This window comes from Salarias fasciatus, chromosome 9 (assembly GCF_902148845.1).
Source record: "Salarias fasciatus chromosome 9, fSalaFa1.1, whole genome shotgun sequence".
Taxonomy (NCBI): Eukaryota; Metazoa; Chordata; class Actinopteri; order Blenniiformes; family Blenniidae; genus Salarias; species Salarias fasciatus.
The window spans coordinates 4405883-4422056 of NC_043753.1; positions in this window are offsets into that span (position 1 = coordinate 4405883).

Here is a 16174-nt window from a genome sequence, read left to right on the forward strand (position 1 = left end):
CAGATCCCAGACAGCCACACTCCAAAACGAAACTTAAGTTTTTTCACAAGCGATTAAATATGCAAATTATAAGAACACCTCCACAATTTCTAACTAACTTTATCCATTTGGCATTTTAACCCTAACTTATTTATAAACATATTTTCAAATATAATTACCACATCATGAACTGTAAATAATCACATGTAAATATTTTAACCATGTAAATAGTCCTTTATCATCACAAACAAAAATAAACATTCAAACATGAAATCACAATTTCCACGTTAAATAAACCAAAATTGTATTTAAGCTCCTACACTTGCTTCTGCGTCAAGGGAACACCCTCCTCTGCAGTTTCACCACCAAGCCGCTAGGCAGTCACAACAACAATGCGGCTTCCGTAGCTCCGGCTTTTACCTAGACATAGATCTATAGACATAGATATCTAGACACGCTGCACTTACCGAACATATATCTGCATATCTGACATATCTGGTGACACCGGGCTGTGGTGGAGGAGAGGCTGAGCAGACCGTGATGAAATATTGGTGAAACTAATGAGTTTTTGGACAATTAAAGCCATTTTAGGAGCGGCTCTACGCATAGCCCTGTCTGCTAACAGTGCTAACACGGCCACAGTTGGGTATGTAATGACAAGTAACAAGCGTTACAAGTAGTTAAATTACTTTTGATGGGAACGAGTAGTGTAACGGCACTACTCCCTCTAAATTGGTAGTTAAACCAGCGTTTCAAATGAAACGCTACGATCGTTACTTTTACAATGACTGCAAATAGAGCAACCAAAATATTATTTAAGCGGAGTTTTTTTATTACCACCAGTAGATGAACGGCGGCCATGCGAGCAACTGCTCGCTCTCTCTTCCGGGTCAGGGCTGATGGAACCGTCACAGTAAAATTGGTTGCCTTATATAAATTTGTGCCCCACTGACAACACTGCACTCCCTCCTACTGGAAATGCCCCTTTTAAATGAATACTCCGAAGATTAGGAACCCACGCCCTTTCCCTAACATTAACAAAGTTAGACAAGCTCAGAAATCCCTGTGTCTCTGGCTCCCAGCTGTTAGCATCGCAGTAGCTTAGCTCGAAGCTTAGCTGGAAGTCAGTCAGAGCCGGACTACGCAAATGGACAAAATCCTCCTTCCAGTGGTCCAGGGGACGGCGTGTTAGCACGTGAAGTCAATCCGAATGGTGATAAAACATTTTAAAAGACGCATTTTCTTTTCAATCTGTTAAAAAAAAACGTTTTGATCCACAGACCTGTGCATGGCAGCGCTCCGCGGAGAGAGATGAGGGAGCACAGCTCCGGAGCACTATGCAGTAACGAGTAGTGTAACTTCATTACTATTTCCATGGAGTAATCAAGTAGTGTAAGGAACTACTTTTTTCAAAAGTAACTAGTAACGGGTAACTCTTTACTTTTTTGAGTAACGGACTCCAACTCTGAACACGGCTAACAGTACAGGGATGTGCGCCGCTCAATTTTGGATCTAAATTTCTCCCAAAGCACTGTTCGGATCAGAAAAGCATTCGGGGAGAGTTCTACTTCATTCTATAAACAACATGAAAGCGGACCAATCACAGCCCTCGACGTTCACGTCACCACTCGTCGCCTCGACGCGAAGTCAGGATTTTTGGGAGGCGCACGTCAAGCCCTAGCGTAGGACCAACGTAGGGCGCGGCGCAGACGTCGTAGGAACGACGTCGCGGTGACAAAGGAGCATACTGAGGCCTTCAAGGCGGAGTCAACAACGTCGTTCACTGGCGGCCATCTTTGGACAGTGGGCCACTCCGGGGCGCTCTGTGTAATCTAAGGGAAGGTGAGGGATTTACACTGAAATACTCAACTCATTGAATTCTTGACAGATTTATAGACGGTTTGATTTATTACTAACGTTATGTTGCTATGATTCAGACTAAATGTTAAAATCACAACTTTTCTTTTTGCATGCAGTTAAATATCTACTTGTCTGACGTTTCTAACAAACCAAGTCATTTGAAAATTGAACAAAAATTGAGCAATCACCAGCTATTTCAAAGTTGACGCTCAATTGACAATAAAGGGTAACTCCGGTTTTTTGACACCTGGACCTTATTTCTAGGTGTGTCATGCTCATATACTCACTCAGACAGACATGGTGCAGCTCGGAGTCCTTCAGAAGTTATTTAGATCCACCCGATTTAGCGGCACTTAGCGGGGGCCACGGCAAGGGAGCTTCAGCGCGGGACATCATCTCTGCAAAATCGCTCATTTCGGCTATATTCCTTCATCCATCGCCAGTGTTATCATAAAGTCAGCTCGTCTACCGTCTTCAGGTGGGTCAGCTGACAGTTTTCACTTACTTAGCCACAATTAGCTCGGATGGGAACGTTGGAGCTCCTCTCCCCAGCAGAGAGGCACTGAGTCGGCCTTGCTGTCACGGCGCCCGGGCGTCTGACTCGCCGGGAGGCTGCATAAAGTCAGCTCAGCTACCACCACGGTCGGACAGCCAGGGGCGGCTGGCGCGTGGATCCGGTCGCCCGCCTGCGGAGCCCGACCGGGCCTGGAGGCTGGACCGCTGGGTTGGGGGAATCGTCCGCCTCGGTGGCGCCGCTGGGCGCCGTGCAGCGGGGGGGTGGGGGGGTGGGGGGGGCCCGTGGCGGCCCCGGGTTGCCTTTCGATCCGGGGTTGGATGCTCATAGCTCTGCTCTGCTCTGATGGGATCTGCTGTGCTTCGCTCTTCTCTGACAACGTGCTAACTTAGCCACAATTAGCTCGGATGCTGGAGCCTCTCCCATTGGCCGTGTGCGTGCCCCATGGCCCGCGCACAGCGCTCCTCGCCCGGCTTGGAGACCTCCAGAGACTCTCGGTGAGGAGAGACTTCCAGGAGCGCCCCGCAGCCCACGAGCAGTGCACCTCTGCTGGGCTAACTTAGCCACAATTAGCTCGGATGGGAACGTCGCGGAGCTGCTCTCCCCAGCAGAGAGGCACTTTGAGTCGGCCTCGGCTGTCACGGCGCCCGGGTGTCCGACTCGCCGGGAGGCTGCAGCCCCCCGCCCGGCACGGCAGCGACTCAGAGTGCCTTTCTGCTGGGGAGAGGAGCTCCAACGTTCCCATCCGAGCTAATTGTGGTGTAAGCGAAAACTGTCAGCTGACCCACCTGAAGACGGTAGACGAGCTGACTTTATGACAACACTGGCGATGGATGAAGGAATATAGCCGAAATGAGCGATTTTGCAGAGATGATGTCCCGCGCTGAAGCTCCCCTGCCGTGGCCCCCGCTAAATCGGGTGGATCTAAATAACTTCTGAAGGACTCCGAGCTGCACCATGTCTGTCTGAGTGAGTACATGAGCATGACACACCTAGAAATAAGGTCCAGGTGTCAAAAAACCGGAGTTGCCCTTTAATGTGATGAGTGAGTGAGCGGCCCTGTCCCAAGATGGCCGCCATGTGACGACGTTAGTCCCCACTGGGTTACAACGCGCATGAGCCATCTAGGGTTTGTATATATATCTATGTTGGCATACAGTTTACAGGTGCATTGCTGCCAGCCTGCCACCTACTGGGCCGGAGTGTAATGTCAGCTGAGAAATCTGCCCAAATGTTTTCCAGGACCGTAACCATCTGTGTGCTCTCACACAAACATTTTTAGCTGCTGCCAACAGATCGATGCATTCTGTCTTTTCTATATCCTTTTTCTTTCTTTTTGTGTTTGTTTATCACTTTTTAGAAAATATAACAATGATAGAAGTCTTGGAAACATGAATATTTTTCCATACAATAGTTTCAATTTTCCATACTTTTCCAGATCTGGAAAATTATAAAATCAAATTCCATACTTTTCCATACTTTCCATACTGCGTAGGAACCCTGTTAGAAGTGGGTTTGGTTCTGGTCATTTGAACTATACTTCATTTGTTTGATGTTTAGAGTCACCGACACTTTGTTCCAGTCTGTGTTTCAGTGTGTAGGGAAAAAAATAAGTGTTGTTTTACCTGGCTGCACTGCTTTTTTTTTATTTATCTATTTATTTATTTATTTTTTATTATTCTTAGTGCAATCAGGGCTGGCTGTAGGCATAGGCGCGCCAACGCTCCGTGTACCTTGTGAGCACCGCTCTGCACTGTGCTGCGCTGCTCCGACGCCCTGTGTAGGCATGCTCCGCGGCCCCCCGCTCCCCCCACTCCGCCAAACAAGATGATAGATTCGACTATCAGTCGACTATTGGCAGAATCGGACGAATCAGATTCGACTATGGAAATTCTTAGTCGGGGACACCTCGAGAAACCGCATACTGCGTCCTACATCCTTCCATACTCATACTATCCATCCTGCTTACTCAGTCCATCAAACAGTATGCAGAGCATTTACACTACAGCATACTACATAATAACCCACAATGCATTGCACTCCTCCCCAAGCTGAAATCGACCGCCGAAAGCTGATTTCACTTTAGCTCTAAACTCTTCAAATGTACAACTTCATCGAGATTTTTTTTTTAAATTCGGCGACAAAGTGGTCGTTTAGAGCCAAGTGTGTCGTTTATTTGTCCGAATACCAGCCGTTTATGATTTTGTCCGGGCGAATTCGGTGAAATGTGAGCCAGCCGCAGTGAGCGGCTCCAGCACGGAGGCGGCGGGCGACCGCGGATCACACCGCTGGCCGCCCCCGCCACTCCGACCGGCTCCCCGCCGACGCGCTCGGCAGCGGAACCGAGACGTGTGGTCTCTCCCAGCGGTCCTACGGGGCGGGCCCACCCCGGGCGTCACACCGAGTCAGTTCCGGAGGTCTGGCGGCGCAGCGGACCCGCCGGCGAGCGCAGTTTCTCACACCCTCCGGGGCCGGACCCAGAGCGCGGGGCCAGCACCGAGGTGTCAGAGAAGCAGAGAAGCAGGGAGAGAAGCAGAGCACACACGAACCCGAGCCGCCCCCCCACCACACCCGCCGGCCGCCAGGTGGCGCAAGCTCTGTCTGGCGCAACCGCTGTCCGTCGCGTTGCATCTTGGGTAATTTCAGTATGAGTAGTGAGCACACAATGTAACTTCTTGCATACTCAAAATCGCATACTGCCAGTATGAACGCACTGCATACTCAATAAGTTAGTATGAGTAGTACGTAAGTATGCGGTTTCGAACACAGCCTCTGTTTCACTGAAAATCCCGCCTCTCCCCCTGTGGACTTTGACTGACAGCGTACTTCAACCAATCGGAGCTTCAAAACAAATACATCATGCGTTAGCGACTCTAAGGGTTAGCTTTAGCTCTTTAGCTCTAGCTTCTCTACATGCAAAGACACGAGAAAACGTCTTTTCCTGTTAGAAACTCACCGAGCGCAGACCCTTCAGACTCTTGCTCCTGCTTGATTGTGGCTTACAGACGATGGTGAAATTTTATGTCCGTAATCGGAGTTACAAAAAGCGGCAACGCTGATTGTGGGGGGGGGAGGAGCAGTTCAACTTTTGTGACATACATAAGTTTGAAGAGTTTCAAACAAGCTGTTTTCTACCCGAAGGGAGGGGCTGCTGTAGAGAGCAGCAGACTGAAAGAGATTACTCAGACATGCGTGGATGAAGGCAAATAACATTTTGGGGGTGGTTTAAAAGGGAAATCAACTTTGTGGCATGATTAAAACCTTAAAAAAAGTGGATTTTGCATGATATAGCTCCTTTAAACTTTAACCAAATGACACACAGCAGTCGGGGGTGATCTTGGGTGCCCTGGAATGTTGTAGATGTTGAGTTGGAAGCTGGATTTAACACATTTTAGTTGGCAAAGGCAGCTCACCACGTTTTCATGCAAGATGGCGGACGTGTAGTCCTTGCAAAGTGTTGTAATGAGCCATAGAACTGTTTCATGTTTATTTCAGGTTTAGCTGACACGTGAGTTTATGAAAGATGCACATAACTGTGGCTTGGGCATGATTTTATGATCAGAACGGGTGTGGAGTGGAATAAGTGTGTCATTTCATGTGAAGTGTTTGTAGAATGAGTTGTTGCAGTGGGAAAGCTGTGTTGAAAGTATCTCTGTGATTCAATATTGATGCTGATTCAATGGTTAAACTGAGATGAAAGCTCTTAATTGTCACATATGTATTTGAACTGAAGAAGCATTTGCATTTCATCAGTGATAAGAGAGTGTTAGCATGATCTGTGTTTATTTCATTTACAGTAAAAACAGGGTTACAGTTAGGAGAATTGACTTGAAATAGATTTAGTATAGAAATAGAGTTCATAGGAACGATAGAGGTAAGAGAATAAAATGTTAAATAAGAATAAGGGTTAAAAGTACTGTAAAAGTGTAATTTGAGCTGAGTAAGAGTTTTTGTTATTGATAAAAGGGGTATATTGTGATTTTGATAGTTCAGGACTGTAAAATATGTGATCAGATGTGACTCGAGAGTTGTTGTTAGAAGAAGAGTGTCATGATTGCTGTTGTTTTTGTTTTATAGTATTAAAGCAGTACTATGCAAGATTTGCTTTAGCGCTCCCCCTACTGGTCTCCTGTGAAAGCTCACTGTCGTAAACGTCCTCCGCGTCACCCCTCCCGCCCCCTCATGCAGAGAGCGTCCCACTCCAGTTTCCTTTTTTTCCGCTCGTTAGACCAAGTTTTTTTCTGTCTTTTTGGTTCTGCCATCCGTGAGCACCTAAGGGTGGCGTTGCTAACGCTAGCGAGGGTTACGTGCTTTTGTTAAATCTTCTGCAGCGGCAGTTCCTCGCGCTGCCCGGGAGCTTCTTCCGGTTGCTCCCTCTGTCGTAGACATGCCTGCCTCGCATACTCAAACTTATTGGAAAACAAACACACTCGGAGAAATGCTGCTTTCAGCTCAGTGCAGCGAACTTACTGGCGCTCACATCTACGAGAGGAGGTGCCACTCATCTTTATTTTTCACTTACCAAACGGAAATTAGAACCAATCAACACATCATGCAAAGATCGTCTATTGCAACACAATGACAGATATCGCACTCCAACAGGTTTTATACTTGTAATCCCGTATGAGTGCCGTAAAGCAGGTTTGTTCTCGCGAGATGTAGTCGGGTCCGCTCCTCTGAAATTGCAAGCGCTGTTTTCAGGACACAGACCCCGGGGGGAGTGAAGGGACAGGCGAATCACCGTGACAAGTCATTGTTTACCCCCACAGGGATTCTGAAACACATTTATTGAGGTAAAAAAGTTGCAAAGTTCTGCTTTAAGTACACTGCATTCTGATTTTTCTGGAGCTGGCGGAGAAGAAGTCAGTCTGATGCTGCAGTCTGTGAGATCAAGAACCGAGTGCACTCCTAATAAATCTTTTCCTGTTTTGCAGGCTTTTTGCAAAATAAATATGTTCCACGGAGGATAAGTTGGCCCCTTATTTCCAACTGTGTAACATGAGATATTTATATGTGAATACATAGAAAACCCCAGACCCAAACAAAGCAAATCTCAATACAAAATCAATTAAAATATGTGGCTCAATATGTTTTTCAGGAGCTTTTCCGTCTGTGCAGGAGAGCCAGAGCCTTCCCAGTAAGCAGTGCAGCATGTGAGCGAGCTTCTCTGCTCTGAAACTCATCAAGACCCGTTTGTGCACAATGACTGATGACAGATTGACAGCCTGGGTGTCCTGGGTGGTGTCATATATGCAGATGTATGTGCTGTTTGGATTTACCCTTGACGCAGTTGAGAGGAGCGCACGTCTCTATAGACCTATATCTAGAGTTCTATATCTATAGGTCTATGCTGTAAGCCGGAGCTACGGAAGCCTGCTGTGTGTTTGTGACGGCCGATGCTGATTCATGTTTTTGTGGATGCCTGCTTGAAAATAAACATCTTATTTCGCTCCCAGAACGCCTCTGGAACTACTTCAAACATATTACATGGTGGCAGAAGTAAAAACGCTGGATTTACCTGCAAAGTAAGGAGTCAAGATGGCGAAGTTTAACCCGCCTTCGAACTTTTCATTCGACAAACCAAGTGAGTGGCCGGAATGGGTGTCAGCGGTTCATGCGGTACAGAACGGCTACGAAGCTGGACAAAGAAGATGGCGCCGTCCAAGTGAGTTGTCTAATCTACTCAATGGGAAATGAGTCTGAAAATATTTTCCGCTCCTTTGTCTTCACTTCTGCTGCACAGCAAGATGACTTTGATGTGGTTTTGGGCAAATATGACGAATATTTTGTTCCAAGAAGAAATGTGATACACGAACGTGCGTGTTTCCATCAACGTGTACAGAGGCCCGGTGAGAAGGCAGAAACTTTCATCAGGGCATTGTATGACCTCTCTGAGCATTGTGAATTTGGTGCAAGCAGGGAAGAAAATATCCGCGATCGCATTGTTGTGGGGGTGCTGGATAAAGATGTCTCTCGCAAATTGCAGCTGACCAAAGACCTCACATTAGCGCTGACCATTGAGACAGTCAGGCAGGCTGAAGAAGTGATGGCTCAGATCAGCATTCAAGGCGGAGCAGCCGGGGCGTCAGGCTCAGTCCAAGAGGTAGCACAGAAGCAAGGCAGACACACCAATCGTTCCCTGAAGTCAAAAGGAGGAAATAAGTGGCAAGGTCAATGTGGACGATGTGGAAAAAAGAGGCACAATGAAAATGAAACCTGCCCAGCCAAAAAGTCAACGTGCAACAAATGCGCAAAAGTTGGACATTGGGGCTCAGTGTGCAGAAGCAAAAAGTCAGTGAGAGAAGTGGTCGCAGAACCACCAGAGCAGCAGCAGTCACAGCCATATTTCCTGGGCGCTGTAACGAAAGCAGAGCCAACAGCAGAACAATGGGTTGTTGAGTTGCTCGTGGGATCCACACCAGTCGATTTCAAGATTGACACTGGTGCTGATGTGACCGTCATCAGCGAGGCGACCTACCATTCGCTCACTCCAAACGCACCACTAGAGCCTGCACACATTCCACTAGTGGGGCCTGGAGGCAAGCTAAAGTGCATTGGACGCATTGAGAGTACTGTCACACACAAAAGCAGAACTCTACCCCTCACAGCCTACATTGTCAGCGGACCAACTGTGAACAATCTTCTTGGTCGAGAGACATCTGTGCGATTAAATCTGGTCCGAAGAGTGGACGAAACAGTGCGGAAAGTTGCACAGACAAGCACAGGCGCATACGGCGATCATGGGACGTTGGACACAGACCCTGTTAAAATACAACTGAAAAGTGATGCCCAACCATATGCCGAGTATGCAGCACGTCGTGTTCCTCTTCCAATGCTGCCCAAAGTAAAGGAGGAGTTAGAGAGGATGGAGCGAAATGGCGTCATCGAGAAGGTCACACAACCGACAGAGTGGTGCGCACCAATGGTTCCTGTGCTGAAGAAAGCGACAGGAAAAGCACGCATCTGTGTGGATTTCAAGAGACTGAATGAAACTGTCAAGAGGGAACACTACATCTTACCTATGACTGACGAGATTACTGCAAAGCTCAGCGGTGCCACACTCTTCACCTCCCTGGATGCAGCTAGTGGATTTTTCCAGATTCCTCTCCACCCTGATAGCTGTAAGCTGACGACTTTCATTACGCCATTTGGCAGATTCCAATTCAAGAGACTGCCGTTCGGAATCACAAGCGCATCCAAAATTTTCCAAAGGAAGATGATTGAAACGCTTCAAGGTTTGGAAGGAGTGGAAGTCTTCATGGATGACATTCTCGTGCACGGCGCTACCGAAGCAGAGCATGACAGCTGGCTGGAAAAAGTGATGCAGCGCATTGAGGCTGCTGGCCTGAAACTCAACTGTGAGAAGTGCCTGTTCAAGCAGAAAGAGCTGCGGTTTCTCGGACATCTCATTGACCAGTCGGGAGTTCGGCCAGACCCAGATAAAGTGGAAGCCATCCAGCAGCTTGCAGCACCCACAGATGTGCATGATCTGAAGAGAGTTTTGGGGATGGTAAACTATCTCGGTAAATATGTCCCCAACCTCGCAACTGTGGGAGAGCCGCTGTATGAACTCCTGAGACAGAAGAACATGTGGACGTGGGGTGACGCACAACAAGCTGCATTTGATCGCATAAAACAACTGCTCACAACTGCACCAGTGCTCGCGTTCTATGATGTCACAAAACCCACTGCAGTGTCGGCTGATGCAAGCAGCTATGGGTTGGGCGGTGTGCTGCTGCAGCTACATGGTGAACAATGGAAACCTGTAGCGTATTGTTCCAGGCGGCTCACTGAGGCAGAAACCCGCTATGCTCAAATAGAGAAGGAGCAGCTCGCTGGTGTGTGGGCATGCGAGAGATTTGATCGATACCTCGTCGGCCTGAAGCAGTTCAAACTAGTGACTGACCATAAACCGCTTGTGCCTCTCATCAACAGCCGCAGCTTGGACAATGTCCCCATCCGGTGTCAGCGTCTTCTCATGAGGCTCATGAGATTCAATGCAGTGGCTGAGTATGCTCCAGGGAAGACCCTGCTGGTGGCAGACACGCTGTCCCGAAGCCCTCTGACCAACTCTCCCAATGTGAGTGAAACAGATAGCGAAGTCGCCCATTATGTGGAAAGTGTGTTAAGCGCTATTCCAGCGTCCACAAGCAAAATGGATGAAATCAGACAAGCAACAGCTCAAGACGCAGAAATGCTGTCAGTGAAGCAGCTGATTAAGAATGGATGGCCAGATCATTCCCAGAGTGTGCCTGCTGACGCCAGGGCATATTTCCAGGTCAGAGCAGAACTGTCTGAATACAGTGGACTCATCCTGAAGGGGAGCAGGATAGTAGTTCCAAAATCACTGAGAGCGGAGATTTTACACAAAATCCATGAAAGTCACCAGGGACTTGTAAAGTGTAGGGAGCGAGCACAGTCTTCGGTGTGGTGGCCTGGGATCACTACAGAGATAAACAATCTGGTGATGTCCTGTGAGTCATGCTGTGAAACGAGGAGAACCCCAAAGAGAACCACTCATCCCTACACCACTGCCTGAGCGTCCCTGGAAGAGAGTCGCGATGGATCTCTGTGAGCATAACCAACACACTTACCTGGTTCTTTCAGACTACTATTCCAGGTTCCTTGAAATCCTGGATCTTCCCTCCACGACCAGCAGTAAAGTCATCCAGAAGATCAAAGGGGTCTTTGCACGCTATGGCATCCCGGATGAGGTCGTTAGTGATAATGGGCCGCAGTTCTCAAGTGTAGAGTTCAAGGACTTCACAAAACAATTTGACTTCAAGCACTGCACATCCAGTCTTCATCACCCACAGGGAAACGGCCATGCGGAGCGAGCGGTGCAGACCGCGAAGAAAATTCTGAAGCAAGATGATCCACTAATGGCTTTGCCACAGATCCACACCTTGCTCCAGCACAGGTTACAGTCCTGCGGAACTGTTAATAGGGAGGAAGATTCGCACTACGCTTCCTGTTTTTGAGAAAACTCTTCTTCCAAAGTGGCCAAACAGGGCTGTGGTCAAGAACAAAGACAGCAAAGAATAGATCAAGCATGCCTACTACTTCAATCGTCGCCACGGAGCGAGGGCACTGCCTGTCTTGCAGCCAGGAGATGCTGTACTTTCCAAGCTGGATCACGAGAAGTCATGGTCACTGCCAGCGACAGTTCAGCGCGACGGTTCAACGCCAAGATCCATCATCATCACAACATCGCAAGGCACAGAGCTGAGACGTAACCGCTGCCATCTTCAGCCTGCGCCATTTCAACGCCCCACCTTATCAACATCTGAGGACAACGGAGCTGCACAGTCACATCCTTCTGTATCCGTGACTGATACTGTTCCTGTCAACCAGAGTGTGACTTCACCTGCGACACCTGCACCCAGTCAGACTGTGACCAGGTCTGGGCGCGTCTGCAAGCCGGTCCACAGGATGGACCTGTAGACAATCATGTCTACCTCATGGCCTTTGGGGGGGTGTTCAACACACATGAAAAAAAAAAAAAAAGGGGGAAGGTGTGTGTGTAAAAAAAAAAAAAAAAAAGACAAAAGAAATACATTTGTATGTTCACTCAAGTTTTGTTAAGTGATTTAATTTGTGAAGTTTTGCCAGCTAAAATAAGCTAATTGTGCATTTATGCATGCTTTCAGTTCTTCTTTATTCCTCAATATTACATTGCATTTGGTGTAGCTTAAAGTGTAGATTCTTCCATTAGTGCTTATTTAGGAAGTATAAATAACACTTCAGAAGGAGGGAGATGTCATATATGCAGATGTATGTGCTGTTTGGATTTACTCTTGACGCAGTTGAGAGGAGCGCACGTCTCTATAGACCTATATCTAGAGTTCTATATCTATAGGTCTATGCTGTAAGCCGGAGCTACGGAAGCCTGCTGTGTGTTTGTGACGGCCGATGCTGATGCATGTTTTTTGTGGATGCCTGCTTGAAAATAAACATCTTATTTCGCTCCCAGAACGCTTCTGGAACTACTTCAAACATATTACAGGTGGGAAGAGAAAAGTCACTTGACATGGAGAAGATTATGAAAGTTTTTTTCTATCAACCATCAAAACAGGAGAATTCATCTGATGTAAGATGGATAAACACAAAATTTATGATATGTTCTAAATTTGCATTTGCATTTCTTAAAGCTTGTGTCCGGAGTTTTGAAAGAATGAGAGTTTTTTTTAATTCAACATCTCAAGGTTCCCCCCTCCCTCTGCTTTCTTGAGCGACCAAGCCACGCCCCTTTAACTGTGCACGCGCGTTACCCGTGGAGTGAAAATGAGAGCCTCCGAGTCCTACAGCATCCTCCATGTTTAGCTGTTTACGGTGGATGTTCAGCAGACAGTGGATATATCCGAGGTGAGCGGTCCGGCTGCTGCGTAGCTAACTCTCCTCTGCTGGGCGAGCGGCCGTGCTCTCTGGCTGCTCCACACGGTGATTGACAGCATGACAAAGCAGAAGCTCGACATCTATTGGCTGAAGCTGACCGGCGCTTTTTCGGATAACATGGGGGTCTATGAGACGAGGGCGGGGCTCATAAATACATTTTTATATTGCTTTATGCTAATATTATATTATAGTATCGAACCAGACTGACACATTTAAGCTCTGTTAAGAAATGATTCATACATTGGAAACGAACGGAAAGTCCGGACACGAGCTTTAACTGTATATAGTTTGTCTGTTTGTTTGGTGCAGTTGTCACCCTTGCTTCTTTGTGTGGTCTAAAGAATCAAAAATCAAATCAATGTGGTGTCGCAGAAGCACCAATCCATCTAAATCCACACAAATTTTCGGGTTCTAATAGGTTCGTAAGGAGATTGGCGCTGACGACCTCGCTTAGAGAGGGAAAGAAAAGAAACCTCCAACCCCAATGAAAACACCGACACCTTGCTTTTTGGTAAGAAGAAAACATACATAGAACATGTATTAAAACAGATTTTTAACTCTTCCAAAACAAAACAATGATACAACCGTAGAAATATACCAACAAAACAGATGATACAATGTCCATTTCAGTTCAGATCCTTCTCTTGTAGTTTCACAGTCTCTTTTTGTTATCAGTCTCTCTGATTATGGTTAGTCTCTATTTTTATAGTCAGGCCTGACTCAAAAAAAAAACGGGGGTAGTCTGAGATCTCAGATTAATTGGGGGAAAGGGAAATTCACTCCCAAAGAAAATGATGAATTGGGTTTCTCTCCTACCGCCCTCCTGGGAAGTAGGTGACCTCCGAATTTGGGATCCTCTGTGGTCTTCGCAGATGCAGTCCGGCCCATGGACAGCACAGATCAGATCCTCAATCCGATCTTATCAATCTAATATAAAAAAAAAAACCAGCCTGCACAAAACATGCAGAGCCATCAATGAATGAGCAAGTAGATTTTACAATTGATTCTCTGTCACAAAATAATAAAGAACATCTTCCAATAAATCTCTCTTTTTTTCTTGTTCCCCAGTTTCACAATTATAGGCCAATACAACATTTTATCTATAAAAACACAAAAAAACAGTCACTTCAGGCCCACGTGTCACTCTACACAGTGTGTTGATTCAATCCACATTGCGTCTGCAGGAAAAAAACGTGTAGATGCACAACTCACTTCCTACATTTTTCTACAGAAATTAACATCTCACCAAAGTCAAAACACATTTCCTCATTTCTGTGAAAAAAAAAAAAAACATATCCCGACTGGTTTTTTTTTTTTTTTTTTTAAATAGGTTTGCATACACTCAGTTTCACTTTTTTTTTCCCTCATGGTGGAACACGATGCAATTTACACACATTTTCGGCCACTCACCGGAATATTCTTCAACTCTCTGCTTAAGGCGTCACCCGGACTCAACAAAGATGCTTCCTTGTCACAAAAAATGAAATATTTCCAACAAAAAACACACAGATTCATCCGAGTCACGTCTCCTCCGACTCCCCTAGAATCGAAAGTAAGACGGAAGCTGCACGAGGTGCATTCAAGGTGCATAGGACAAAACTACTTGTTGCACTGCGGTGCATTCACTGCACCTGGGATAGAAACAATATATGAAAAAAACCTCATTAATACTGAAAATCTAACTTGAGCAATGAAATAAACCTGGGTTACACAGTCTTAACAATTTAACTGAAATAAAGTTGTTGTATGCTGAATCAAAGCCGATGTTTCAATGTGTGCCTTCATCAGGGCTATGAACATGAATACTGTTTGGATTGAAAACTACATTTTGTGCATGTACACAAACCATAAGATACTGTACTATGATTTTTTTTTTTTTTGTATTTTTGCCAGTATGTTTTTATTTAACCAGAAATGGTAAAGAACATATTTTAAAAACTCAATAGTTAATATAAATGATAACACACTAAACATGTAAAGCTTAGTTTACCTTTTACACAAAGTTTTTAAGAAGGTCTATCTTTCAGTATTTGTTCTGTGACCTGCATTGCTGTTTTTATTTAACCACAAGGTGGCCCCTCAGAGAATAAAGGATATACTTTCTGTCAAAATGGTATGACGTCATATAAATTTAATCATCAAAAAAAAATACCTGAAAAATAAAAGTCCCGCCCCCAGCACCCCCCCGCCTGCCCCCCCCCGCCCTCGCCCCCGCCCCCGCCATTCTTCCGGAATGAGGTCATGTCTGAGTAAAAGGCGGGAAATTTAAAAAAGGGGTTCTGTCTTTCCATAGGCGTAAGAGTGAGTCAACATTTGCATATGCTATATTGTAGATGTGTACTGGCTGCTCTGTAGTCTGCATGAATGTGTTGAACTTCCATCCAGAGAGCAGGGTTCTCTTTGAGTGGGAGTTCAGGGAGGTAAGAATCGCGGGCTTTTTTTTTTTTTTTTGGAGGGAAAGTTTTTTATGTCAGGCTGAGGGATGATGATGAGAACCAGATGTAGTAATGTAAATATCACGTGTCAGTGTCAGCAGAAAAAGAGCGGGAAAGTTAGCCTGTCACAAGGTTGCCATTGTATGTTGCGGGCTGAAGGCTGATGAGAACCAGATGTGATAATAATAACATGCATACCGATGTCTGTTTACATTAAGGCCCGCCTTCCTGAGTGAGCTCATACCCTACGGGTGTGATCATGAGGAAAAGAGCGGGAAATTTACTAAAACACAAGGTTGCCATTGTATGTTGCGGGCTGAAGGCTGATGAGAACAAGATGTAGTAATATGAGAAACAGATGTGAGACGGGGAAAGTGGGCGTGCATTGTACTGTACTGTATATAAAATGTTTCACATAAGTGTGATCATAGCAGTGGAATCGTTACTCGGCAGGGAAAAAACATGGAGAAAGATCTGTTGATGAAAAAGACGTGGCGTCTTGATGATGGCTGGGGGTTGTTAGTCAAATTTAAGAGTGGTGGAGTATCGCCACACGTCGATCTATACAGCTATGAAACCACGCCTGAGGTCTATCATCTGAAAATCTACCAGAGAGACAGATATGATATTATATGTCAAGTCGAAAGATTTATGGCCCCCAAATAAACCCCTCCCCTCGCCATTTGTGGACCATTTGTCCACCGTATGTCCACTGCGCATTTATCCCCCCCCCAAACTTCCTTCCGTCTGAGGTCTTTTGAAGTTCAGACAGACGGTTAGAGGGGGGTGAATTTAAATTGTACTTAGAGATGGCGGAGAAAAGTGTTATGAAGAGGTTATATTACAAGCCGAGTCATCCTGGTAGTTTCGGCGGGGTAGAAAGAAAGAAAGTTAGGGTGGAAGATGTGAAAGACTTTTTATCATCTCAAGACTCCGATACTCTGCATAAACCGGCTAGGATACATTTTCCAAGGAACAGAGTTTTTGTTAC